The sequence below is a fragment of the Thalassophryne amazonica genome, chromosome 14 (assembly GCF_902500255.1).
Source record: "Thalassophryne amazonica chromosome 14, fThaAma1.1, whole genome shotgun sequence".
In the NCBI taxonomy this organism is placed as follows: Eukaryota; Metazoa; Chordata; class Actinopteri; order Batrachoidiformes; family Batrachoididae; genus Thalassophryne; species Thalassophryne amazonica.
This window is the reverse complement of record NC_047116.1, coordinates 41,948,259-41,975,861: the sequence shown is the minus strand read 5'-3', so window position 1 is coordinate 41,975,861 and position 27,603 is coordinate 41,948,259. Positions and strand designations below refer to the sequence as shown.

General features: G+C 41.8%; 1 protein-coding gene across 1 annotated transcript in view; it reads left to right on the top strand.

Moving 5' to 3' along the window:
• The window catches only part of LOC117524172 (E3 ubiquitin-protein ligase SH3RF3-like), a 377,095-nt gene that overhangs the window by 333,869 nt on the left and 15,623 nt on the right, over positions 1-27,603 (top strand).

Sequence of the window (27,603 nt, the reverse complement as noted above, 5' to 3'; positions counted from 1 at the left end):
GTTTCAGTGAGAAGTGATGCTGAATAATATTTTGTCCTCTCTGTAACTGTCTTCTATTCAGCAGTATGGCTGGTATAGGGACAAATAAGTGGTTACATTAGGAACAATTTGATTAAAATAATTCATCATCCAGTAAATAAATCATTTACTGGAAGGGCACTTGGTACAAAGCACACCTATATAACAAGTGCCAGTCGTTCCTTTTTACTAAAATTAAGCTCCAAACCAAATTCCAATCCTTAGTCGAGTGGTGGCATTGGGAGACTCAGATGGGCAGTATTACATTAACCGTGAGTGTCAGTTGTGACATTTTGGATATGTGGTGTGTTCCTCTGTGCACGAGGACCCCAGCTGCTGGAGAATACCAATGGGACACCCATTTTTCACCTGGCTGTGACAGATTAATGGTTACTTTCAAGAGGGAAGATTGGTTATGCATATTGCAGGGTGTAAACCCATTGCGCTATGGCATCACATCACCAATCCATGATTTCACACATTCTACACTTGACCTCTCCAGTAAAGTGAGAACACAGCTTTAATCCTCATCTCTCTGCCTTGTTTCTGACCTGTCTCCACCAATGATGTTGGGCGGAGGTTATGTTTTCTCTTCTGTTTTTATTTATTTGTTTTTGTTTGTTTGTGAACAGCCTGTAACCCACAATTTTTCATATATCATGATGAATTTTTTTTTGACAGAGAATTTGTATCCTGATAGGTGAGAAGTGATTCATTTTTCAAGGTGGAAGTCTGAAAAAATCTTGGAAAATTGGACAAATCCCCATCTTTAACACTGAACTCATTTAAAAAAAAATCATAGCTCTGTCAAAATAAATTAACTCGCTTTTATATTTGATAGTGTTATGTAGGATGGTATCCTTTATTGGCTGACAAAGTTTGATCCAGAGCTGATCCAGATTACAAATTTTGTGGCCATTTAAATTTAACATTGAAAACCCTGTTTAATGTATATTTTACATTATATCTTAATCAAACATGCCTCAATCACTCTCATATTTGAAAGTGAGGTGCAGACTGGCACTCACTATCACCTGACAAAGTTTGATTTGAATCTAATCCAGACTGTGGATTTTCTGGACATTTGAATTTAATTTTGACAAGCCCATATGATGCACAGTTTGAATTATATCTCAATCAAAAGTGCCTCAATCACTCTCAGTTTTTACAGTGAGGTGCAAACTGGCACTCTCAGTTAATAGATTAAGTTTGATCCGCATCTGATCCATATTGCTGATTTAGCAGATATTTGATTTCAACATTGAAAAGCCCTTTTGATCAATATTTTCTATTATAATTTAGCTTATGAAAAGCCACTTCGAACAGGACTTTTTTTCCCATGTAAAAACTTGTGGAATTGAAAACTAGTGTCCTCTGAGAGCGCTGTGCTCTAGTTCTGATCTGTGATCACCATGTCCCTGATTCTGATTTTGATTCTGATGGCTGAATTGAGATCCTGATTTCTCAGCTGTGATCATTATTGCTGATGTGTGAGCCTGAACACTGCTCTTTGATCCTTAACACTGCTCCTGATGGCTGTCATTTGATCCTGACTGCTGAACTTAGATTGTCATCACTGATCTTTGATCCTGAGCATCGACGTTTGATCCTGATTTCAGGATCAAAGCATTCTCTTTCAAAGTTTACCATGAACTATCGGAGTCAGGTGATGCTCCACCCCTCCTTCATTTTTCATCAATATTGGTTGATTAGTTTGTGTGTAATTCAGATCCACCCCTGCCACATTTCTCCATGTAATGTGGAGTTGCGTCAGGAAGGGCATCCGGCGTAAAACCTGTGCCAAATCAACATGCAGATCCACCTTGGATTTGCTGTGGCGACCCCGAGTGCAAACAAGGGAGCAGCCGAAGGGACTTACTAGTTTGTGTGTAATTCAGTCACATCTGATCACTTCACCTCCTTAGCAGAGGTCTGAATGAAATGACTCATTCGAAAAAGCAGCAAGGCTGAAAAATTGCATTCTCGAAAGTTTGTGCAGGTGTAAATACTCGAGTTGTTTAATATCAAACAGTATTCGTACTCAGTGGCTTATTGAGTTTGACCACCAGGCCAACAAGGCCAAAAGCAGGAATACTAAACGACATAAGCGCATGTTGTCCTGACATTTAATTTCGACCTAAATAGCCAAATGTCAGGTAACTTAAATTGATTTCAGTGAATAAAATGCAATCTATGAAACAGTATCAATGAACAGAATCCCTGCTGTCTCAGATTACTCATCTGTCGAATAGCGCGCATGTGGAAAATAAGCAAAACCAGAAACAAATTTCCAGTTTGCCGCCCTGCAGCAACCCACTTGACACATTTTAATGACCCTGACTGTTGAGACAGCTGAGTAAACATCTCCTAAATTCAACATGACACCTTTCCTATCGAATAGGTGTGTTGTCATCCAGATTTTACAGCCACTGTATTACGAGTACAAACCCTGCAGTGTGTGTGTGTGTGTGTGTGTCTGGAACGAGCCTGTGACATACCGTCGTCCTCCTCTTCCTTGCGAAATGTCATTCACGCAGACGCTTTGCACAAGCACTGGATAGCGTCGTGTACGCGCTGAGTTGTGTTAAAGCGAGCTGCACTGACAGTTAGGGATGGCAGAGGATGCTCACGTCTGTCTTGGCTACATTTGCTTCACTGTTGGCGCCGCTGTGTGGGTGCGCTAATCTAACGATGTGGCCAGTTGACAAACAGCTCATCGGCCACGGAACAGCAGGCAGCGGCCTTGTTTACATCATCTCACTCAAACATGACTCCGGATCGGTTCTTAGGAAGCCCAGACGGAGTTTACCTTGTAGAAGTCAGAACAAGTTTTGCTATATATATATATATATATATGTGTGTGTGTGTGAAATTTGTCACTAAAGAAATACTGCAGTGTGCTATGAGTAGATTCTTCTCAGCAGTCTATGAAACTCAAAGTGGCATAGTGCCTGAAGGAGCTGCTATCCTAAAACAACCTTTTAAACAACCATTTAATGCCCCCCCCCCCCGTCACATGTTGTCTCCGGTGTACCGTTTCTGGAGGCTTTCCACTCTGACACGATTAAAATTCAAGGGGAGAATCAGAATCCTTGTCAGATTCCAGGCAGAGTAGCTCAGTAGATGAAATGTAAAGATACTTCCTATCTGCACAAAATTATCAGCCATCATTAGTTACGCCCTCAAAATGTGATCCACCGGGAAAAGAACATACGTTCTACCTCCCGTTCATGTGGCCTCAAGGCCGGGTTTGATGCCAGAGAGCAGATGAAACCTTCCAGAGTCGCCCTGTGTTACAGAATGTAGAGGAAATGATAACTGTCTGGCAGGTGCAGTCGGAATAATCTCCGTTCAGCACACTGTCACACTGTCTGGAGCACAGCCAGCGTTCCAGGGACGTTTCACGTCGGACATTGAGATGTGTTCGGAGACCGTTTCCAAGAAGTCTGCACTCACAGAGCAGCTGCCAGGAAAAAGGCGATCAAACCCTTGTGGTTTTTGTGGCATGTACTATAATAGTGTTAAAATGTCTCCAAATGCCAGGTTCAAAATATCCAAGAGCTGAAAGGTTAGAAGGAAACTGTAAAGGTCTTATGTTAATTTATTGTGCTGTTTTGTCAACATGAAGCATAAAACATGTTGAGCAACTCAGGAATACGGATTCATTAATTTTCTGTCTCCTATCCGGGGTCCTGGTCGCAGCGGTAGCAGATCAAGCAGCTCATCCCACTCTTCACTATTTATGGCTAGGCTCTCTAACGCCTCCTGGGAGATCACTAGGCATTCCCAATGTAGCTGTTCGTTTCAATCCATCCCTGTCCTGGGTCTTCCCTGGGGCCTCCTGCCAGTTGGTTATGCCTGGAAGACCTCCCAAGGGAGATGACCAGGGGGCATTCTCACCAGATGTCCAAACCACCTCAGCTGGCTCCTTTCAATGCACTGAAGCAGTGGGTCTACTCCAAGTCCCTCCCAAATATTTGAGATTCTTATCCTATCCCTGAGTGTAAGTCCAGATACCAGATGGAGGGATGCTATTTCTGCTTTGTATCCGCAATTGTGTCCTTTCGGTCAATACCCAAATCTCATGACTATAGGAACATATATCAAGTGGTAAATCTTGAGTCTCACCTTCTGGCTCAACTGTTTTTTTCACAACGGTCCCGTACAGCACCTACAGGACCTCAGTCGCAGCACTGACTATCTATCTTACCAAGACACCAAGATACTACTACTTGGAGCAATAACTCCAGTAAGTCCCTTTGGCTTCTCATTTGTTTCATTCGGGGTCACCACAGCAGATCTGGGGTGGATCTGCATGTTGATGCTAGATGCCTTTCCTGAAGCAACTCTACACTTCATGGAAAATGGGCAGGCGTGGTTTTGACCCAGGAACCTTCCACTAGACTTTACTATTGTTTGCAGTGATTCTGGAGACAGGTATCATGTTGGGTTTAAGTCTACAACCTTCTGATTGTGAGGCAACAGCAGAATCATTGCACTACTGTCTCAAGAACTTATTTTTCTCATTTCTCATTTAACTCATGGACAGGATTGAAGTTACACCTTCAGAGAGTTAAACTGCACTTGTGGAGAGTTGAACCAATGCCGATATGATCAAATCTGAGATGCATCTTCCATCACCATCCAATATTTAATGTTCAAACAAAATTTTAAGAATTGAAATAAACCTGATATATTCAAGTGTGAGGTTTTAACACTTCTATTTTTGCTGTTTGTACAGTTTAAGTGGGGATGAAGATTCTCCAGCAAACCTTATGTTTTGGAGGGTTTCAGAGTGTCAGGCTTTGGATTTTTTGCATTGTGTTTTGTTTCATCTGTTATTGTTGTGTGGGCTGCTGAAGAGGAGGTACTGCTGGCCCACCACCACAAGATGGCGCCCTGCTTGAAGTGCGGGCTTCAAGCACGAGAGGGCGTCGGAGCGACCAGGAGTGACAGCTGTCACTCATCATCCGTACCAGCTGTCACTCATCCACTACTCATCACCACCACCATAAAGGCCGGACTGCAACTCCACCTCCCCGCCGAGAAATCAGCTACATTCAGGTAACCTTCTCTGCTGTAATTATTGTTGTCCAAAACATTGTTCTGTGTGCAGCCGTGTTCCTGCGGGCTCTGTCGGAGGCTGGATTGGCGGACAGTGAGAGGACGACGTTCTTCGCCTCTCACTCCATACAGGAAAGAGACCAACAGGAGCTGCACGGGTGAAATTGTTGCTGGAGGTGGAGGTTCTCCCTCCTAATTGTGTACAGACTGTGGGATTACTGAGTGTGCGACCTCACACTCATCAGGACTGTCTCTGTTCTCTGCCAGCAGTACCGGGTCTGACTGCTGAAGACAGCGGCCACCTGGGGCGCAGGGCTTGGCGGCTCCGGTGTTCTTCAGCTCCGTTGGCAGTGGAAGCTGTGTGGGATCCGGCTCTTCTCTCGCCAGGCGTCTTCTATCGTCGAGCCTGCCCACACGTCACCTGGTGTATGATTGACAGTCACCATATTGTTATTGTCTGTACGTCGTTGTGCGATTCACAACATTAAATTGTTACTTTTGGCTTATCCATTGTCCGTTCATTAACGCCCCCTGTTGTGGGTCCGTGTTACGACACTTTCACAACAGTTATGTTTAGTTATTTTGTTAGATTGGTTTTGTTGCATGTTTGTTCTCTTGCTGGTCTTTTTTCTGCTTGGGATTTCTCTGGCCCTATCTCTCTTGTCTGTCTCTTGGTGCTTGGTGGTGGGCATTGCACTCTGTCTGGCCACACCCTTGTTCTGGTGCTTTCCACACACCTGTTCCGAATCTGCAGCTAATCGCCTGGGTGCATTTAAGCTTCTTGTTTGCATGACCACACCTTTTGCCTGATGTTTTTTGTATTGTTGCTCATTTTGGCCTGCCTGCTCGTGTACCCAATCCAGCAAACGTCTTCAGTAAAAAATCGTAAACTACAGAGCTGTGGGTTTGAGTCCTGCATTTGTGTCCAGCCATTTCTGACCACCAAACTTGATACAGAGCAAGTTTGTCTGACAAAGCAAACCCACGGCCTTCTGGTGACTTAGACATCTGTCCTCTTGCAGAGATTTTGGCAGCACCATGCACCCGTGTACACACACACACACACACACACACACACACACACACACACACACACACACACACACACACACACACACACACACACACACACCATAAAAGCTTATTCAGAAAAATGTCTGACAGCAGCATAGTAAGAGGAAATTAAGTTCTGTTTGTGCTCAAAGGGCTGGAAAATTCCAGTAGTATTTATTCATTTATTGAAAGTTTGTTGTGTGTTTTTTTAAGTTTTTTTTTTTTTAAATAGGACCTATATTCCTATAAATACAAAATGTATTCATTAATTGATTTTTTAAACCCAGATGAAGACACAGGGCTAAAAACAAAAGGCCTGCATGCCTTACCACTGTACGTGGGTGTAAAAAAAAAACCAAAAAAACTGGCCACTTGCTCGATTAACACACACCTTCTTTGTTTTGGTCATCAGAGAAGCCAGCCAAGAAAACCAGAAGAAATTTGTCATGAGCTGTTTGATTCCACACATTTCATACATGTTGCACTGGACTTTGTCCTCATTTCATTTTTGGATTTAGACTGAATTTTGAACCAATTTTTTTTTTTTTTGAATGAATTTATTCGGCACACACATCCAAAACAACAAAAACATGTACAAAGCAAGAAAGGAAGAAAGATAATCCCGAAAAGGGTGTAGGCAGAAGCAAAAGCTTGTAAACGCCCACTCCTTTAACCAAAAATAAAAATTACATATGTATATAAAATTATACATATACCTACTACAAAGTATAAATTAATCCCTGAACTAAAATTTCAAAAACTCAAACAAGCAAGCAGTTCACCAAAAAACAAAACAAAATCAATAAATCTATTTCAACATAGCAAGCAATCAAATAGTTTTTGTAGAGCCCTTTAAAGCCAACCAAAAGACCAAGTGTTTTTATGTTATCCGGGCAGTTATTCCAAATGTTAACACTTTTAACAGAAACACAATGACTTTTTACGGTAGTTCGAATCTTTCATTTGTGAAATAACAATGTTCCTCCTAAATTATAACTGGAGTCCCTCATTTTAAACAGGTCCTGGACATGTTGTGGTAGAAGTTGTTTTTTACTTTTAACATAATTTGTGTTATGATATAATAAATCAAATCCCAAAATTTAAAAATATGTAAACGGACAAACATTAGGTTTGTTGGCTCACGATATGGTTTCTTAATTCTTATTAGTACAGCAGATAACTGTAAGAATCATTCAAATCAAGCACCAAAATTTGACTGTGTATACCTTTTGGTACATATTGTAGAAAAATAACTTTAGCCATTTGAATTTTCAATAGGGGGCCAAGTAGAGGTCAGTTGAAGAATTGCACAGGATCAAAATTAAAAAATGTTCCATTCATATTGAAAGTGATACCACATTGTGTATCTGATGACAATGATTTCAAAAAGGTATAGGTTGGACTATCTATAACTGAATGTTCTGGAGTTATGGGGTAAAAACAGCAAGAATGGTGACAAAGGTCGGTTTGTACAGGGGTCAAAAGTTAAAGTTGCTCCAGTTTTGGTAAAATGTGGAGCAAATTATTGGCTGAACTAATAGGATTAACAAATGGAATAGTTCTGACTGTGTTGAATGTTTGGTCTCCAAAGTAAAGGCCAAACAATGCCGACGTCCATTGGATTATATGACATGTGACATATGTTACCCCGTAACATGATAACTAAACATGACACATGGTGCAAACTATTCCTTTTTAAAATCCTACTAACTCAACCAATAATTTGCATCATGTTTTACCATAATTGCAGCTTTAACTTTTGACCCCTGTATAAACTGAAAGTGACCTTTGTCGCCATGCTTGCTGTTTTTACCACATAACTCCAGAACATTCGGTCACAGGTAATCCAAATTATACCTTTTTGGAATCATTGTCACCAGATACATAATGTGGTATCACTTTCAATATGATTGGAACATTTTTTATTAGGTACACCTTGCTACTATCAGGTTGGAGCCACTTTTACCTTCAGAACTGCCTTAATGCTTCGTGACATAGATTCTACAAGATGTTAGAAACATTCCTCAGAGATGTTGGTCCATATTGACATGATAGCATCAAGCACTCACCTGTTCAACCAGTCTACCCGCTCTCCTCTGACATCAGCAATGCATTTTCATCCACACAACTGCCGCTCACTGGATATCTTCTCTTTTTTGGATCATTCTCTGTAAACCCTAGAGAAGGTTGTGCGTGAAAATCCCAGGAGATCAGCAGTTCCTGAAACACTCAGACCAGCCCGTCTGGCACCAACAACCATGCCACATTCAAAGTCACTTAAATCCCCCTTTTTTTTCCCCATTCTGATGCTCAGTTTGAACTTCAGAAAGTCTTCTTCACCACGTCTAGACGACTAAATGCTTTGAGTTGCTGTCATGTCATCAGCTGATTAGCTATTTGTGTTAATGAACAATTGAACCTGTGTACCTAATAAAGTGGCCGGTGAGTGCATATTAACAGATGAGTACGCAGAAATAAAATACTACATTGTGAGCATATGGTGCCATCTGGAGGCTGGTCTTGAAACTACACCAGCTGTTTGACACTTGACGGCTGGATGTACGAACACACACACATAATCACAAGAGGCTGATTAAGACTTTAAGCCTGCAGAGGAAAGAAGAGAGAGAGAGCAAGAGAGTGATTATCCACTTTATCTCTGCTGCTCTCTATCACTCCTTCTCCTCTCCTTTGCTTCCCCTCTTTACCATCATTCCTCCATTGTTTATCTCATCACCCCTCTTTTCTCCATCCATGAGTTATCTCCTCTGCCTCACTCACTTTTCTCACCCTTTCGTCATCTTTGTCTCCATCTTTGCCACAAATATTCCACCATTCCTGTCTCCTACCATCTGTCTTTTTTTCTTTTTTCCATTTTTGCTTTAACACCTCTTCACCAGCACCTTTCTCTATTCTTCAATTTCCTTTTCTCCTGTGTTTTTCTTATCCACTTACCCTCTTTTTTTTATCTGCTATCTCTCTGTGTTTTTTCCCCCTTCTTTTTCTTTTCACCTTCGCATAACAGGAAATAAGTCAACATTGTTAAACTCTGGTGGGGGTTTTTTCCCCCTCACCTTTAAATTGTTTCTTCTTGTGTAGAATTCTGTGCCGTCTGTGTCCTCTGCATCATCTCCACACTGTGAGAAATCTTTTGCATGCCGAAACCACTAGTGGGCTCAGTTCAGCTAATCATCTAACACAGGGGTTTTCAGCATGTGGGAGAGTGAGCCCCCCCCCCCCCCCCCCCCCCCTCAGAGAACAAATGAATAGCTGCCCCCCCCCCCCCCATCCAATTTCAACATCTTTGTGTGTTTCTTTTTATCTTTTACACCTCTTAAACACATTTTAAAAGTACACTCAACAAAAATATAAACGCAACACTTTTGTTTTTGCTCCCATTTTGTATGAGATGAACTCAAAGATCTAAAACTTTTTCCACATACACAATATCACCATTTCCCTCAAATATTGTTCACAAACCAGTCTAAATCTGTGATAGTGAGCACTTCTCCTTTGCTGAGATAATCCATCCCACCTCACAGGTGTGCCATATCAAGATGCTGATTAGACACCATGATTAGTGTACAGGTGTGCCTTAGACTGCCCACAATAAAAGGCCACTCTGAAAGGTGCAGTTTTATCACACAGCACAATGCCACAGATGTCACAAGATTTGAGGGAGCGTGCAATTGGCATGCTGACAGCAGGAATGTCAACCAGAGCTGTTGCTCGTGTATTGAATGTTCATTTCTCTACCATAAGCCGTCTCCAAAGGCGTTTCAGAGAATTTGGCAGTACATCCAACCAGCCTCACAACCGCAGACCACGTGTAACCACACCAGCCCAGGACCTCCACATCCAGCATGTTCACCTCCAAGATCGTCTGAGACCAACCACTCGGACAGCTGCTGAAACAATCGGTTTGCATAACCAAAGAATTTCTGCACAAACTGTCAGAAACCGTCTCAGGGAAGCTCATCTGCATGCTCGTCGTCCTCATCGGGGTCTCGACCTGACTCCAGTTCGTCGTCGTAACCTACTTGAGTGGGCAAATGCTCACATTCGCTGACGTTTGGCACATTGGAGAGGTGTTCTCTTCACGGATGAATCCCGGTTCACACTGTCCAGGGCAGATGGCAGACAGCGTGTGTGGCGTCATGTGGGTGAGCGGTTTTCTGATGTCAATGTTGTGGATTGAGTGGCCCATGGTGGGGTTATGGTATGGGCAGGCGTCTGTTATGGACGAAGGACACAGGTGCATTTTATTGGTGGTATTTTGAATGCACAGAGATACCGTGACGAGATCCTGAGGCCCATTGTTGTGCCATACATCCAAGAACATCACCTCATGTTGCAGCAGGATAATGCACGGCCCCATGTTGCAAGGATCTGTACACAATTCTTGGAAGCTGAAAATGTCCCAGTTCTTGCATGGCCGGCATACTCACAGGACATGTCACCCATTGAGCATGTTTGGGATGCTCTGGACCGGCGTATACGTCAGCGTGTACCAGTTCCTGCCAATATCCAGCAACTTCGCACAGCCATTGAAGAGGAGTGGACCAACATTCCACAGGCCACAATTGACAACCTGATCAACTCTATGCGAAGGAGATGTGTTGCACTGCATGAGGCAAATGGTGGTCACACCAGATACTGACTGGTATCCCCCCCCAATAAAACAAAACTGCACCTTTCAGAGTGGCCTTTTATTGTGGGCAGTCTAAGGCACACCTGTGCACTAATCATGGTGTCTAATCAGCATCTTCATATGGCACACCTGTGAGGTGGGATGGATTATCTCAGCAAAGGAGAAGTGCTCACCATCACAGATTTAGACTGGTTTGTGAACAATATTTGAGGGAAACGGTGATATTGTGTATGTGAAAAAATTTTAGATCTTTGAGTTCATCTCATACAAAATGGGAGCAAAACCAAAAGTGTTGCGTTTATATTTTTGTTGAGTGTATTTGTGCGTTTTTAAGGAACTGTCTATGCATTGACACATTTTACAGCCTTTGTAAACATTTTAAACATGTTTTTAAAGAACTTTCTATTCTTTCACACATTTTACACATTTATTCTATTCTTCTATTTTTACCTTTTGTCATATTTTAAAGATCTTTTTTTTAAAAACAGTTAAACATCTCTGTGTGTTCTTAAATGTCTTTGGCATAACTAACACATTTTAACATATATAATATTAATTCAACTTTACAGGGATGGATATTGACAAGATTTTATCTATTGATTCCGCTTATCAATCCGATTCCTTATCAGTTCCCTTATCAATACCTCCTGTGAATTTTCTGTGTACTAAAAGTAGGCTTTACTGGTTTTCTGTGTCAACATTTTATTGAGTCTTAAAGTCAATAAATATGAAATTGGTCACTGGATCCTTGATCTCTGGACATACATAAAAATAAACAAAATCTGTAGTTTTTCTCAAAAGCATTTACTTTCAGACATTAATGGCATGAATGTCACTCCATATCTCTGAGCTGAGCTCTTACAGCCGGCTGCGCTGCATGTCAACATCAATGTAGTTCATAAAGAAAGCAGGACATCTTATTTTGTGAATCTTCTGTCTGTTGTAGTTTCTTTGTTTTACAATGTTTGGAAAGAGGTGTCATTTGATTTAAACAGTGATTCACTTTGAAATTATTAATTCCGGACAGACTCTAACTTGACTCAGCAGAGAGCGGCGCAGCGTTTGGAGCTGTGCGAACGGAACGGAGGACGATTCTTGTTTCTTGCTTCCAACAAGACAAGAGTCCCAGTTAGTGACTTTAAGACGCACAAAAATGACTCACAATTGACATTTTTAAATGGCTTTGGGAGGTGATTTGCCACTTCTGAAAAACAGCAAAACAATGAACCAACAAAGCAGTGTGTCAGAGCACTGCTTTGTTGGTTCAAGCTTCAAGAACAGCCGCTGCAGAAGTGGTTGATTACAGACCCGGTGCAGGGTCTGCAATCAAACTACAGAAATTATCATTTTCCCGATAAACACCCTCAAAAACAACCATCACTCTGAAGGACAGATAAGGGAATTGTTAAGCACAAAGGCTATTGATGTCGGTGGATCGAATCATTTCTTAATGATTCTCGAAAAGAACCCGTTCTCATACCCATCCCTCATGCCCTCCCCCCCCGAAGAACTCTCACGGGGGGCGCCTCACAGTTTGAAAACCACTGATCTAACAGCTAATTAACAAAGCTAAATTTTTATTAGTAGATTAGCTTTTCAGTTAACTTTGAAAACCATTAGCTTTTACTAAATTTAGCTCCACTAACTCTTATTCCTGGAGCTAGCCAGTGCTTTTGGATCCGTACCCCATTCTCTCATCTGGTCAGCCTTCAATTTCTTTCATGTGCCAAAGAACATCACAGACTTGGTTAGAAACTATTTCGAGGATTTGCAATTCTGTATAACAACAACAGAATACACAACATCATGGCAATTACTGGAAGTGGGTATAATGGCAGGGTGTACAATCTCCCCATTGGCCTTCACCATGGCAATGGAAGTAATCATCCGGGCTTCCAAACGGGTGGTAGGAGGAGAACGTTTGCAAGATGGACAGTGATTGCCACCCATTCGATTGCCACCCATTCTACATGGACAACCTGACAAACCTGACCTCCACCATTCCATGTACCAAGCGCTTACTGAGGAAGCTTCATGATAACATAACATGGTCTTGTATGAAGTTCAAACCCACCAAATCCAGGAGTATATCCATAATCAAAGGAAAACTTGTTGACCAGAGATTCCACATTGGCAAAACACCCATTCCAATGGTGTCAGAGCAGCCGGTCAAGAGTTTGGGACGTTGGTATAACCAAAGTCTCAAAGACTCAGACTAGAGTAATCAGCTGAGGGAGGAAGCCACTACAGGTCTGATCACAATAGACAAGACCCCACTTCCTGGCAAGCTGAAACTGTGGTGTCTGCAGTTTGGACTGTTCCTTCCTCTAATGTGGCCCTTAACGGTCTACGAAGTCACAATCACCAAAGTTGATAAAATGGAGAGGACCATCAATGCCTACATTAAGAAATGGCTTGGACTTCCGCGATGCCTCAGCAGTGTTGGCTTGTATGGACATGGTGCTTTGGAACTGCCTGTGTCCAGCCTCACTGAAGAATATAAGTGCACTGAATCGAGACTGAACATGACTCTGACTGAGTCTCAGGATGCAGCAATACAAACAACTGCACCCAGATTACCAACTGGTAGGAAATGGACTCCAGCAGAGGCCGTGCAACAAGCAAAATCTGCTCTCAGGCACAGAGACATCATGGGGCAAGTACAACAAGGAACAGCAGGACTTGGATTTGGTGCAAGCCGACCAACTTGGCATAAGGCTACATCCATCGAGAGAAGGAAGCTTGTGGTTGAGGAAATTCGGCGACAAGAGGAGCCAGAAAGGAGTGCAAAGGCAGTCTCACAGGCCAAACAAGGACAGTGGACCAGGAGCGAAAACCTAGAACATTGGAAGCTCACATGGAGGGGTATTTTGGAGATAGATGAAAGCAGACATAGCTTCATCATCAGAGCTGTCTATGATGTTCTTTCAACTCCCAAAAACCTTCACCAGTGGCTGAGGAGAAGATCCCTCATGTGTGCTCTGCCAAACACCAACAACATTGAGGCACATCCTAACTGGGCGCAAAACCAGCCTGTTCCAAGGCTCTTACACCTGGAGACATAAGCAGGTCCTGCGCCAGCTAGCCAGCATCCTTGAAGGAAGGAGAAATGCCTGTTGTGTGGGCCGCTGAAGAGGAGGTACTGCTGGCCCACCACCAGAGGGCGTCCTGCCTGAAGTGCGGGCTTCAGGCACGAGAGGGCGCAGCCACCTTGCAGGAGCAGCCGGGAGTGACAGCTGTCACTCATCACCAGCTGTCACTCATCAACCACAAACCACCAGCTCCATAAAAGCCGGGCAGCATCTCCACCTCCCTGCCGAGATATCGTCTACCCTATAGGTAAACTCTCAGCCGTTCTGTTCTGTACCAAACGCACTTGTATTTGTGCTCTGAGTGTTTGCAGGAGTTTCTGTAGCTACTTTCAGCTGGGTGCTGGGTTTTGTGGACTGTGTAGGAGTGACGCGCTTCACCCCTCACGCCAAAACGGATAAGTAGCTCTCAGGCTCTGCACAACTGTGTTACTGTGTTTGAGGTGGAGGTGTTTTTCCCACCTGGAGAAGAACTGCTGGTTTGTTGACTGTTTACTGGGTGTGTTGTCTCACACTCACCCTTGACTGTTTTTCTGCCTCCTGCCAGCAGTACCAGATCCGACAGCCGGAGACGGTGGCCACCTGGGGATTCGGGACTTGGTGACTCCGGTGTGTTCCAGATCCGGTGGCGGTGGAAATCGTGTGGGGCCCGACTCTTTTCTGGACAGACGTCTTCTATCCTTGAGCCTGCCCACACGTCACCTCTGTATATTGACTGATATCAAATTCTGTGATTGTCTGTATTTCATTGTGCACATTCACAACATTAAATTGTTACCTTTTGGCTCATCTATTGACCGTTCATTTTACACCCCCTGTTGTGGGTCCGTGTCACTACACTTTCCCAACAATGCCATCAATGCCCCCCTCCCCTGATGCATAGACCTCCAAGCACCACCCGCTTTGTGAGAACAAGAGAATGTCCACCCAAAACACTGGCAAGAGTGAACACCTCCCTCCGACCTTGGTCACAAACTTGTTTTTCCAACAGAGATAGTAGCAAATACTCTCAGACCAGACCTAATCCTATGGTCAACTTCTCAAAAACTCCTATACATCCTGGAGTTAATGGTACCTTGGGAAGGTGCTGTTGAAGAGGCATACGAGCGAAAACATCTGAGGTACGCTGAATTAGCAGCCCAGGCAGAATGGCGCAACCGGATTTCCAAGGTGTTTCCTTTAGAAGTTGGTTGCAGAGGGTTCGTTGCCAAAACCACAACCAGGTTACTGAAGAGAGAAAGGACATGCCTTCTGCCAAGCAGTGAAGGCACTTTTAGAGGCGGCGGAGCAAAGCAGAAACTGGATGTGGATGAAAAGGAAAGATAATAACTGGATTATGAGATGACTGGTGAGGGGTAGAGACAGAGGGGGGCACACCTGGTACACCAAGTGTTGCTGTTGAGCCCTCCGGAGGTGTCATGGGCCTAAATCAGTGAAACACTGAAGATGGAGGGTGCCCATCTGATGACCCCAATGATGTTGACACCCCTCTCCCACTCCAGATACGAAGTAAGAAGCTGTGCTGATGATTAATTCAAGGGATTGTTACATCAAGACCTTTAAGCTTTAAAAAAACATTTGATGAAGCTTCTATCTGTGGAGGGCTGCTGATAATGGCCCTTGGGCTGCTAATGAAAAGTCAGGCTCCACAGATGGAGCATGAAACCATAGCGCCAGGAATAAAATCATGTGATCATTATTTTCACTTACATTACACATGCATCAAACAAAGAACATCCCCTTACTGTGAGCTTTTCACCTGTGCTCGACAAAACCAAAGCTCAATTGATTTGTTTCAGTGCAAAGTGTTTCATGGTGTTTCATGTATTACTATTTAGCATGCTAACATCTCTGTAAGATGTTTTATAAATCACCTTAGAGGTATTATCTGGTTGCAAAACAGCATTTGTAGGTACGTTTTAGCTGAAAATCTCAACATTTCAGAGTGCATAGGGATTTCATTGTTGTAGATAATTATTTACTAATGAACAGGTGGTTATGAATGCTATATTCCTTTTCACCCCTAAATTATGCACACTGTAGCTTTAACCCTCATCAGTACACGCTGAGGAACATATTAATGTGTACACCTGGGGTCCACCAAAATTTATGGTTTTCTAATACTATTAACACACACACACACACACACACACACACACATATATATATATATATATATATATATATATATATATATATATATATATATATATATTGCAATTTTTTTTTCTTTTGGTACTCTATGTGCTTCTTACCCTGTGTGCTGCTATACATAAAGTTCTTTCTAATCTAATTTAGGCCATTCTTACAGATATTTGGAATATAACTAGGTAGGGCCACTATGCAACTATTTTGAAAATGAGCATTGACTATCTGGCTTATAAACCACATTTCATTTTGAAGGAACTTTGAGACATTTTTTTCTCTTTTTCCTACATGACTTTTAAATAAAAAATTAGTACCACTGTACCCCTACTCACTGCAACTGCTCGGATGCAAACATCCTGGATGAAAACTGCTCTGATAGTGCAATAGTGATGAAAAATTGACACAAAGATCAAAATTTTGATATTGAGTCAAACCAGATACTATCATATCAAACTGGGGTCCAGAAAAATTATTATGAGACTACCATATTTACTCAGATATGATCAACAGAGATGAAATTGAAGACAGCTGTACAGGTGACAATTACATAAAATTCCAGGGGAGGTGATGGTCTAGTGGTTAAGCGTTGGTCTTGAGACCAGAGGATCCTCAGTTCAAATCCCAGCCTGACTGGAAAATCACTAAGGGCCCTTGGGCAAGGTTCTTAATCTCCTAGTTGCTCCTGGTGTGTAGAGGGCGCCTTGCATGGCAGCAGCCTGACATCAGGGTGAATGTGAGGCATTAATGCGCTTTGAGGTCTGATGCAGATGGAAAATTGCTATAAATGCAGTCCATTTACCAATTCCATTTAGCTAAATAAGTATATTGGTTCAGAAAATAACAATAATAATAATTAAAAAAAACAATTCCCATGGGGTCCACTTGGAAATTGTGTAGTGATTAATGTTGAGGAAATGCAAAACTGCTGTAGATTTCAGAAGTTGTAAAAATAATCTTCCATAAAAGTTTTTGTGTTGAGGAATGTGGCTTTCAGTTGGAGATGTTGTTGTCCATTCAGCTGCTCCCGTTTCGTTCATGGTCGCCACAGTGGCTACAGCCAGATCTGCATTGGCATTTGGCACAAGTTTTACACCGGATGCCCTTTCTGACGCAACTCCAGTGTAACCTGGAGAAACACATACAGCCGCTGGTGTTCCAAAGAGGTCTCCCACCCAATTACTAACCAGGCCCCGCACTGCTTAGCTTCCGAGATCTGACGGGATCAGGCTGACACAGAGCAGATTGGCTGCAGATTTCAAATGGAGATATACTGTAATAATTTACTACAGTGCACTGTTTCCATACCTGTGATGGACTGGCATCCTATAGACCCATTTACTGTTTACAAACATTGACGGCTGCGCGCGCATCCTGGCGACGGAAGCATGGCGGCTAGTGGAGGCTTGTCAAGCTACGCCTACTTTAACAAATGGCAAGCAGCTTCCAGATCCCTACACAGTTACTGAATGGAACCATGACATTAGTAAGTGGCCTGATATTTACCTGTATTTGGTTGAGAAACCTAGCGTGTACACAAGAGATAAGCTGCGAGCATGCAAATCTCTTGATGCGTATGACTACGTAATTTGCGGACATGTACAGGAGGTGAGATACCACGACATCGATGAAGAGTTCTGTGTCTTAAGCCACACTTACCTGATATAAAACGAGCACCGCAGACGCACGCATTCTTTATGGTGTCCTCGGTCCAGTCCTCCCGCTTGATGGCTTGAAGCCACAGCCACCTGCGGTGGCTCTGGAACGGCGGAGAACCCCTCAGTATGCAAAAAAACTTCAGTCCCACCTGCGTGTTTCGGTTTGTACAACCATAGACGCAACAGCCTGACATTTTGATGGTGAATGTTCGGCGTTATTTTTGCGTTCTCCTTCCTTGTCTGGGTTTGACAATGCGACGTAAACAATCTGAGGCGGTACTTCTGTTGCCTCGCAGCTTCTTGATGACGTAGGCTGTAAATGGGTCTATACAGGAGTCTCATCCATTTCACAAAACTGTATCCAGGGATGAGCCTCAGGGGCTATATAGGACTTCTTACTGTTACACTGTTACTACACACAATAGGTATTAGGCATCAGATGTTAAACGGCTGCATCTGTATTTTTTTGAAAATGTTAAACCTGTTGAGAAATTTGTTTATCTTGACAGGGTCACGTCTTTGAGAGATGACACAATGAGGTTGAGACACAATGTCTCTAAACAGAAGCGTCTTGCAGTGCTGATAATCTTGAATCTTGAAGGATAATAAAACTCCAAGTCTTTAGCATCCTGGTGCTTCTAGTTGTACTGTACGGTTATGACACATGGACGTTAACCATTGACCTAAGGCAGAGACAGTCCCCAGAGAATTCTTGCATACCACTGGAATGACTTTGTGTCAAATAAACGGTTACTTTATGAGACCCAAAAAGACATACTCCATTCATTGTTAGTGTCAGTATAATATATTTCTCATAATGTGAACTGTCCTAGCTTTGCAAATCTGTACAGCTGGACTCAGCAATAACACAGGTGACAGAATCACAAAGTTTCCATGTCTATGCCTTAAAGGAGGTCTGGTTCTCAGATCTAATAATAGGCTGAAAGAGCTACTTTATTGGGTATGTTAGGCTCTTGTGTGATCCCTCCAACTGCAGGGGTTCCCAATTCCTTCCTCAGGAGCTGAATGTGTGTGTGTGTGTGTGTGTGTGTGTGTGTGTGTGTGTGTGTGTGTGTGTGTGTGTGTGTGTGTGTGTGTGTGTGTGTGTGTGTGTGTGTGTGTGTGTGTGTGTGTAAATCAGAGTCAGAATCGCCTTTATTGTCATTGTACTTGTAATTTGCATTGCAAGGAGATTTGAGTGCAACTCCAAAAAGGTGCTTTCCGTGGTGCAAATAATTTTTAGCCAAATAAAAGATAATAGATAATAAAAGATAATAAAAGATAATAAAATTTAACAATAAATTGTTGAGTATATGTACAACTAAATAAACATAATATAAAGTAAAATAAAATAAAATGTGGACCAAGTAAAATGTAAAACGAGAATTATATACAACTGTGGAATCATATTGCACATGGTTAACAGATATTGCACAAGAAACTTGAAAGATGTGGATTAGAGTGATTTGTTTTTGTTCAGTGCAGTGATCGCTCTGGGGAGAAAGCTGCTCCTGAGTCTGTTTGTCCTAGTTTTGATTGACCTATACTGTCGGCCAGAGGGCAGTAGGTCAAACAGGTGGTTGCTGAGGTGGGATGTGTCTTTGCTGATGCTGGCAGCTCTGCTGAGGTAGCGAGAGCTGGCAATGTCTTCCAGGCTGGGCAGAGAGCGCATATCTCTCTGTCAGATCAGCCTCAGGTTTTGGCTATGGCTTGCACATGGCATGATGATGTGCATCCTTTATTATGAAAATTTTTGTGATTAATTATCAAAACCTTTATTTTGATTACAGGGTTAGCCCACTCCATCTCAAAACGTGCCCATGAATAAAATCAAGCGCACGCTCTCTTCTTCTATGGTGTTTAGTGCATAATCGGCTAACGTTATCTTAGCCTTTGCTGCACAATCAATGGACCCCACGATTTACTCAGACTGACTGCAAATATGAGTAAATTAAATACTTTTACTTTTTTTTGGTATTTTTTGTGGCATTTTGTAAAAGCTGAAATGCAGTCTATTATCGAAACGTACACCTGTGAACAAATCAAGCACACCTCTTTTCTTCTATTGGTTTTAACAGCAGCCGGCATCCTTGACCATCCATGAAAAATCTACTTAAGCTCCCAATTTTCTATAGGAATACAAACTTCCTATGGCTACTGCACTAGTAGGTTAAACTTAATGCAACTAGTAGGTGGCACATTACTCCCATTGAGGGCATCCTTTCTTCCAGCTAACAGCTCGGTGAATGGTCAAGATAGCTGACTTAAGTAGTTATGTTCTGCAGCTGTGGCGTGGAAGATGCCAGCAACATATTTCTGATACTGCATTCACATATTGGTGTGATGCAGTAGATGCTAAACTGGATATTCTGTTGTTTTCAACTGGAGGATGATAGAAAAGACCAACTCAAGTGACACTGACAATGGATGGTACATATTATCTGAAATTTCAGAATTTTCAAATTCCTCCACTTTTCGCAGCAACAAGGACAAACTGGATGATCAGAATGTTACTGCTGATTCCAAAGCTAATTCAAAAACATTATTTGGAAAAACAAGCTTTCACGGAGGGGTTGAGCCTCATTAGCTTCATTCCTCTGCTGAATGCAGTGAGGAAAAAGCGACGCAACACTAAACTGAAGAAGTGGTTGCCCTATTTTCTCATAAGAACTTGCTGTGTTGAACAGATACTGGTTTAATTTTGGATAATAAAAAATCATTGGGGATGACAACAGAAAATTTGGAGAAATAATATCCCAAGTGAAGGAGTTCAAGTACCTCAGGGTCTTGTTCACGAGTGACAGGAGAATGGAGCGTAAGATTGGCCGGAGAATCGGTGCAGCAGGGGCAGTGTTACATTCACTCTTCCGTACTGTTGTGATGAAAAGGGAGCTGAGCCAAAAGGTGAAGCTCTCGATCTACTGGTCAGTCTTCGTTCCTACTCTCACCTATGGTCATGAGGGTTGGGTCATGACCAAAAGAACTAGATCGCGGGTACAAGCGGCCAAAAAGGTTTTCCTTAGCACTCAGAGGTCCAAGCTTTTCTCTTCTACCTGTAAAGCCCACTGAGAGTCAAATGACCCTGGCTAGCTGATTTGGCTAGCCACATTCTTGTGTTTGCATATTTGCTGTCTGTGTGTTCTGAGACTTCCTTGTTTACATAACAGAAGTAGCTCTCCACAGGGGATCTTGGAGTCACTTGCCTGCTTAGCTGAAAGGGCTGCGTATTAAGCAGGAGTTGTGTGCAAAACGTGTAAAATTACAGCTGCCTAGTACACCTATTGCTACAACTATTTGTGCACCACAGCTGCTGAAAGATCTGTCATTCTGGATGTCCCAGCTGGACAACATGTACTGTGTTTGGATAGACATGGACTAACAACTGCCCACTGTGACGCATGTGTGTCTGCTTGCTGTCATCATGTGGACATAATGACATAATAACAGTGTGGGGACTGTTAGTCATTATGAGTGACTGTAACCTGTACCTATTGTATATATTTTGGTTTTCTGGTGTGTTTTTTGGTACATTTTGGTACATTTCAATAAAATCCAGAAAACCCAAACACAAGAATGTGGCTAGCCAAGTCAGCCCCTCCCCTGAGGTGTTCTGAGACTTCCTTGTTTACATAACAGAAGTAGCTCTCCACAGGGGATCTTGGAGTCATTTGACTATCCGTGGACTTTAGAGGTAGATTGGTCATTTGACCAGACCTTGGCCTTCTCTGTGTTAGGGGGGTGGCTGGTGTCTCCCTTAGGGTGGGGAGCTCGGAGTAGAGCCCCTGCTCCCTCGTGTTGAAAGGAGCCAGCTGAGGTGGTTTGGGCATCAGGTAAGGATGCCCCCCTGGGTGCCTCCCTAGGGAGGTGTTGCAGGCACGTTCAGCTGGGAGGAAGACCCAGGACTGGGCAGAGAGATTATATTTCCACATTATTATATTTGCCTGGGAATGCCTTGGGATCCCCCAGTCAGAGGTGGTCAATTTGGCCTGGGAAAGGGAAGTCTGGGGTCCCCTGCTGTAGCTGTTGCTCCCGCGATCCCAGACAAATGGTTGAAGATGAGTGAGTGAATGTCAAAGAAACAAAAAACAATAAAAACAGCACAGTTGCACCAGATGTCAGCCAAGACCGCACCGGTGCATTACACTAAATCAGCCTGACCTTTAGCCTAAACCTGTCAACTGCCTCATACTAAATCCATTTTTGATACCCGACATCCTACCGCTGATAAAACTGCTCAGATCCCATGATTATCTTTGAATGCTGATTCAGTAATCAGAGCATAATGCATCAATGAGATCTGAATAACTGAATGAGGGATGAAAGGAAGCAACTCTGATATGAAGAAAACACACTGAAGTCATCGTTATTGATGTATGCAGATAAGACTTCAGACATTGTTGTGCTACAGTCGTGAGAAATACTCTTACGGTGTGAGAAACTCTTTACAGACTTTACAGGGGAAAACACAAAAGTCTTCACACATTCTGATGCTGCAAATTAAAATTTCACATGTTGGGAAAATTTTAAACACATATCAGACGGTAAGAAAAAAAGATGTTGAAGCTGCGAAAACTAGCTGTTTTGGATGGCTGACATTCTTAATAAGCAGATAGATTGGTAGTTTTTCTTTAAGGCAGTATTTAAGCATTTTAAAAATCCCAGTTTGTTAGAATCAAACTATTTAATTGGTCTGTGTTTGGCAGCAGTTGTTTGAGAATCTCTTGCTTTCTTTAGTTGCAGGACTTTCTTCTCACTTTAATGACCACTCAGTTGACAAATGTACAGGCTGACTCATAAATGGCCATTTTCCTAAATAAGACTGTAATGTGCACAAAGCAACAGTATGGTTACTTGTAAGTTTTTAAATATCTTTACAGGTGCAGTAGTGTTCAGAATAATAGTAGTGCTATGTGACTAAAAAGATTAATCCAGGTTTTGAGTATATTTCTTATTGTTACATGGGAAACAAGGTACCAGTAGATTCAGTAGATTCTCACAAATCCAACAAGACCAAGCATTCATGATATGCACACTCTTAAGGCTACAAAATTGGGCTATTAGTAAAAAAAAACAAGTAGAAAAGGGGTGTTCACAATAATAGTAGCATCTGCTGTTGATGCTACAAACTCAAAACTATTATGTTCAAACTGCTTTTTTAGCAATCCTGTGAATCACTAAACTAGTATTTAGTTGTATAAACACAGTTTTTCATGATTTCTTCACATCTGCGAGGCATTAATTTTGTTGGTTTGGAACCAAGATTTTGCTCGGTTACTAGTGTGCTTGTGGTCATTGTCTTGTTGAAACACCCATTTCAAGGGCATGTCCTCTTAAGCATAAGGCAACATGACCTCTTCAAGTATTTTGACATATCCAAACTGATCCATGATACCTGGTATGCGATATACAGGCCCAACACCATAGTAGGAGAAACATGCCCATATCATGATGCTTGCACCACCATGCTTCACTGTCTTCACTGTGAACTGTGGCTTGAATTCAGAGTTTGGGGGTCGTCTCACAAACTGTCTGCGGCCCTTGGACCCAAAAAGAACAATTTTACTCTCATCAGTCCACAAAATATTCCTCCATTTCTCTTTAGGCTAGTTGATGTGTTCTTTGGTAAATTGTAACCTCTTCTGCACATGTCTTTTATTTAACAGAGGGACTTTGTGGGGGATTCTTGCAAATAAATTAGCTTCACACAGGTGTCTTCTAACTGTCACAGCACTTACAGGTAACTCCAGACTGTCTTTGATCATCCTGGAGCTGATCAATGGGTGAGCCTTTGCCATTCTGGTTATTCTTCTATCCATTTTGATGGTTGTTTTCCATTTTCTTCCACGTGTCTCTGTTTTTTTTTTTTTTTTTTTTTTTCCATTTTAAAGCATTGGAGATCATTGTAGATGAACAGCCTAGTTTTCCCCTCTCCAATCAACTTTTTAATCAAACTACACTGTTCTTCTGAACAGTGTCTTGAACGTCCCATTTTCCTCAGGCTTTCAAAGAGAAAAGCATGTTCAACAGGTGCTGGCTTCATCCTTAAATAGGGGACACCTGATTCACACCTGTTTGTTCCACAAAATTGACGAACTCACTGACTGAATGCCACACTACTATTATTGTGAACACCTCCTTTTCTACTTGTTTTTACTAATAGCCCAATTTCATAGCCTTAAGAGTGTGCATATCATGAATGCTTGGTCTTGTTGTATTTGTAAGAATCTACTGAATCTACTGGTACCTTGTTTCCCATGTAACAATAAGAAATATACTCAAAACCTGGATTAATCTTTTTAGTCACATAGCACTACTATTATTCTGAACACTACTGTAACTTATAATGCTGGGGGTGCCATGTGTCAGATTCTGGACAGATGAGTCACCAGGCAAAGTTGAGGTTTCCACAATGGCTCCACTTTATTGACAATTTAAGAAAAAAGAGAAAAATAATATTGGCACTTGAATGTTAGACACAGTTTCAGGTTCATTCCCTAGGCTCTATATATACTCATGGACAACCCATGTGTGACATTGTCACCAAAGTGAAGACTGGATGTCTTTGGTACTAAGAGTCTTCAAAGGATGCTTGAATACTGCTGGAATGACTTTGTGTCAAACAAGCGGTTACTGAGAGCAACTAAGATGAGGAGTATCATTTGCATTGTGTGGGAGCATCAGTTCAGACGTTTTGGCCCGTTACTCTGTCCAGGGACTTCTATATAATAACTTATTCTGTTTTGGAGCCAGCCTCAAGAGGCCTGTTCAGGAACTGCACTGCAAGTTTTTTTTTAAATCTTCCTCTTGTGCCTCATTTTGGACTACCAGAGCTTACCGCTTGACCCATACAAGAATAGGTTATAGTATCCATTATCATAGCGTACCTCTTCAAGCTGATCTGTCACATTTTCAGAGTGATGAGAAAAGAGAGTGAATACTTCACAAGTTTATATACACACCCAGTGAGCGCCTCCAATGGCTACATGTTGTACTACAGTCTGGAATCAAACAGGAAAAGCTAATGTGACTGTTACAAGCTTATGATTTTGATATCATACTTTAGTAGAAATCTAAATCAACAAAACAGCCACAAATCTGGGTATTAGCCTTCGATAGCATAACTACCATTCAATGAAAGAGCTTCATTGAACCACATACTGAAAGGTTTCTTCAGATGTTTGCAGGATGTAGTTCTGTGTCTGCACACTTTGGGTGTCAGGTTCTGCCCCGCCCAGGGTTTGTGTCTGGGGTTGTCCCCATTTATGTCCAAGTTTCCTCTCATTGTTCTACTGTTTTTCACTTGATTGTACTTTAGTCACTTAAGTCTTAGTTTGGTTCTGCTTATCTCTTTTCTTTGGGTAATGCTTTTTTTGTCACTGATTTTATTCTCTGTTTATCTTTTATTTTTTGTGTAGTTATTAGTTGCATTGTCTGTTATACTTTTGTCATTGTGAGTTCAGCTCTAATTTCTGTCCGGCCTTTGTTTTTTTTTTTTCATTGTGTAATCACTAGTTGTATCACCTGTTTGCTTTACGTCTGTCATATATTGAATTATTTATTCATTTTACTTTTGCCACTTGTGAATTCTACTATAGTTTAGTCTCAGCCTTTATTTTTGTTCTCTTTCAGTACTTACATTTGTTTTATGGTTAATTCTTTGTTCTTTTATGTTGAGTTTATTTTATTTCTTATTAGAGCTTGGGTTTTGTTCACCTTGGTTTTAGGTTCATTTTTGAGTTGGGTCCTGTTCACTTTGCTTTTGTCTTACTGCACGCTCTTGTCTTGTGTTCATAGATTGGTGTAGGTGTGTCTTGTCCCTTCTGTTTGCCACACCCCCTTCCAGATTGTTCTCCCGCACCTGTGTCTCATTTCATAATTTCCACTGGTTCTATTTAAGCCCTTTGTGTTTGCCTCCTCATGGTTAGTTTGTTGTGCTCTAGTTTCCTCATTCCAGTCATTTGCCACAGTCCTGTTTTTTTGCCTTGAAGTGTATTGACCTCGCTTTTTTTTTGGATCTCACTTTTTCCTCACCCCTGGTTACACTGCCTCTACATGTTACTGAATCCTGCATGTTTTTGACCACACCATTTTGTCTTGCACCTGCCCATACCTCTGCATTGCTGCCGTCTTCCTGTGTACCGAACCTCTGCCTGCTTGAAAGATTAAGTCCCTTTTTACTCCTAGACCTAGTCCTTAATCCCCAATTTGCACCCAGTGTGAAGTGAGCACCTTGGATGGCATCATGCTGATATCAGTGTGGGTGATTCGGAGGCATCATTGTAAAATACTTTGAGCTTCTAAATCAGATGGAAAAACGCAGTCAATTTAATATTTACCTTTCCAAAGTAACCATCTATCTGCTGCAGCCACGTGAAAGTGGGTGTGTCCTTGACCATCTCCAGCAACTGTGGCCCTCAACATTGTGGGACGTGTGTGCTGGATCATGTCCAGAGAAACACAAAACATGGCCAAAATATCATAGCTGATATTCTCCCAAGACGCAAGTGATGTTTGTCTTTGTTTGACACAGAATCGTTCCAATAGCACCCAAGGATTCTCCAAACAGACTGAGTACCAAAGACAAACAGCTGTAGCTAAACTGAGAAGTAGACTGTCTGAGGTTCTTGAGTCATTCTCTGGACTAATGTCTATGTATAATTTTAATGTTTGTATTCGCGGCTTAAATGTTTTATAAAAAACAGTATTTGTATTTTTCATTTCCATGATTCATTGAAACTCTATTAAAAGGTGTTAATTATTTAATGGTGCCGGTATGATGTCAGAATGACCGTCTCCAGATCATTTTGCTGCATGCCACTTTTTGCATGTGTGGAAAAATAGGCAACTGATCTGCTTAGAAGAGCACGGTTGCCACAACATGAGGCACTTCTGGGATGCTTCCTTCGTGCAATGTGCAATTTTAATCTCTTAACACGGGCACCAAAATGAAAATCAGCACGCAGTGCAGCACCAGTACACATGCATACATGCACTGTGTTTCAGTTCTTATTGCAATAAGCAAGGCTGGTGCTGGTGCTGGTGCTGCGGTTGGTGCTGCGCTTTGTCGCATCTATGATACCACGGAACCATCTTGGGTCCTGGATGACAATCACCTAGACAGATAACTGGTCCATTTCCACATCTCTAAAATAAACTATCTGCCACAGTCAAGTAGACAGCCACTGCATTTAATAATTAATTAAAAGCAATTAATACACTTGTCAGGGTGATTCCAAGATGCTTCCACAATTTGACTTAAGCAAGAACGTATGTTTTAAAATACATACACATAGTCATTTTTTTATTCAGTCAGTTAAGGGAAGAGGAACTTTTATTTTTATTTGTGATTAATGTGAATTTTAGTTCAAATGTATAACCTATCTTCAAATCCATTGTTTTTCTAGTCCTAATTTCAGTGCTAGATTTGCTGTTGTGTGTACATATCTATAGGTATACAGTTGCTATTTACATTATTAAGATCTTATGGTCTTCTTTGTAATTTGCAGTTGTTTAATTGGTATTAAAGTGCAAACTATATATATATATATATATATATATATATATATATATATATATATATATATATATATATATACACTCAACAAAAATATAAACGCAACACTTTTGGTTTTGCTCCCATTTTGTATGAGATGAACTCAAAGATCTAAAACTTTTTCCACATACACAATATCACATTTCCCTCAAATATTGTTCACAAATCAGTCTAAATCTCTGATAGTGAGCACTTCTCCTTTGCTGAGATAATCCATCCAACCTCACAGGTGTGCCATATCAAGATGCTGATTAGACACCATGATTAGTGCACAGGTGTGCCCGAGACTGCCCACAATAAAAGGCCACTCTGAAAGGTGCAGTTTTATCACACAGCACAATGCCACAGATGTCGCAAGATTTGAGGGAGCGT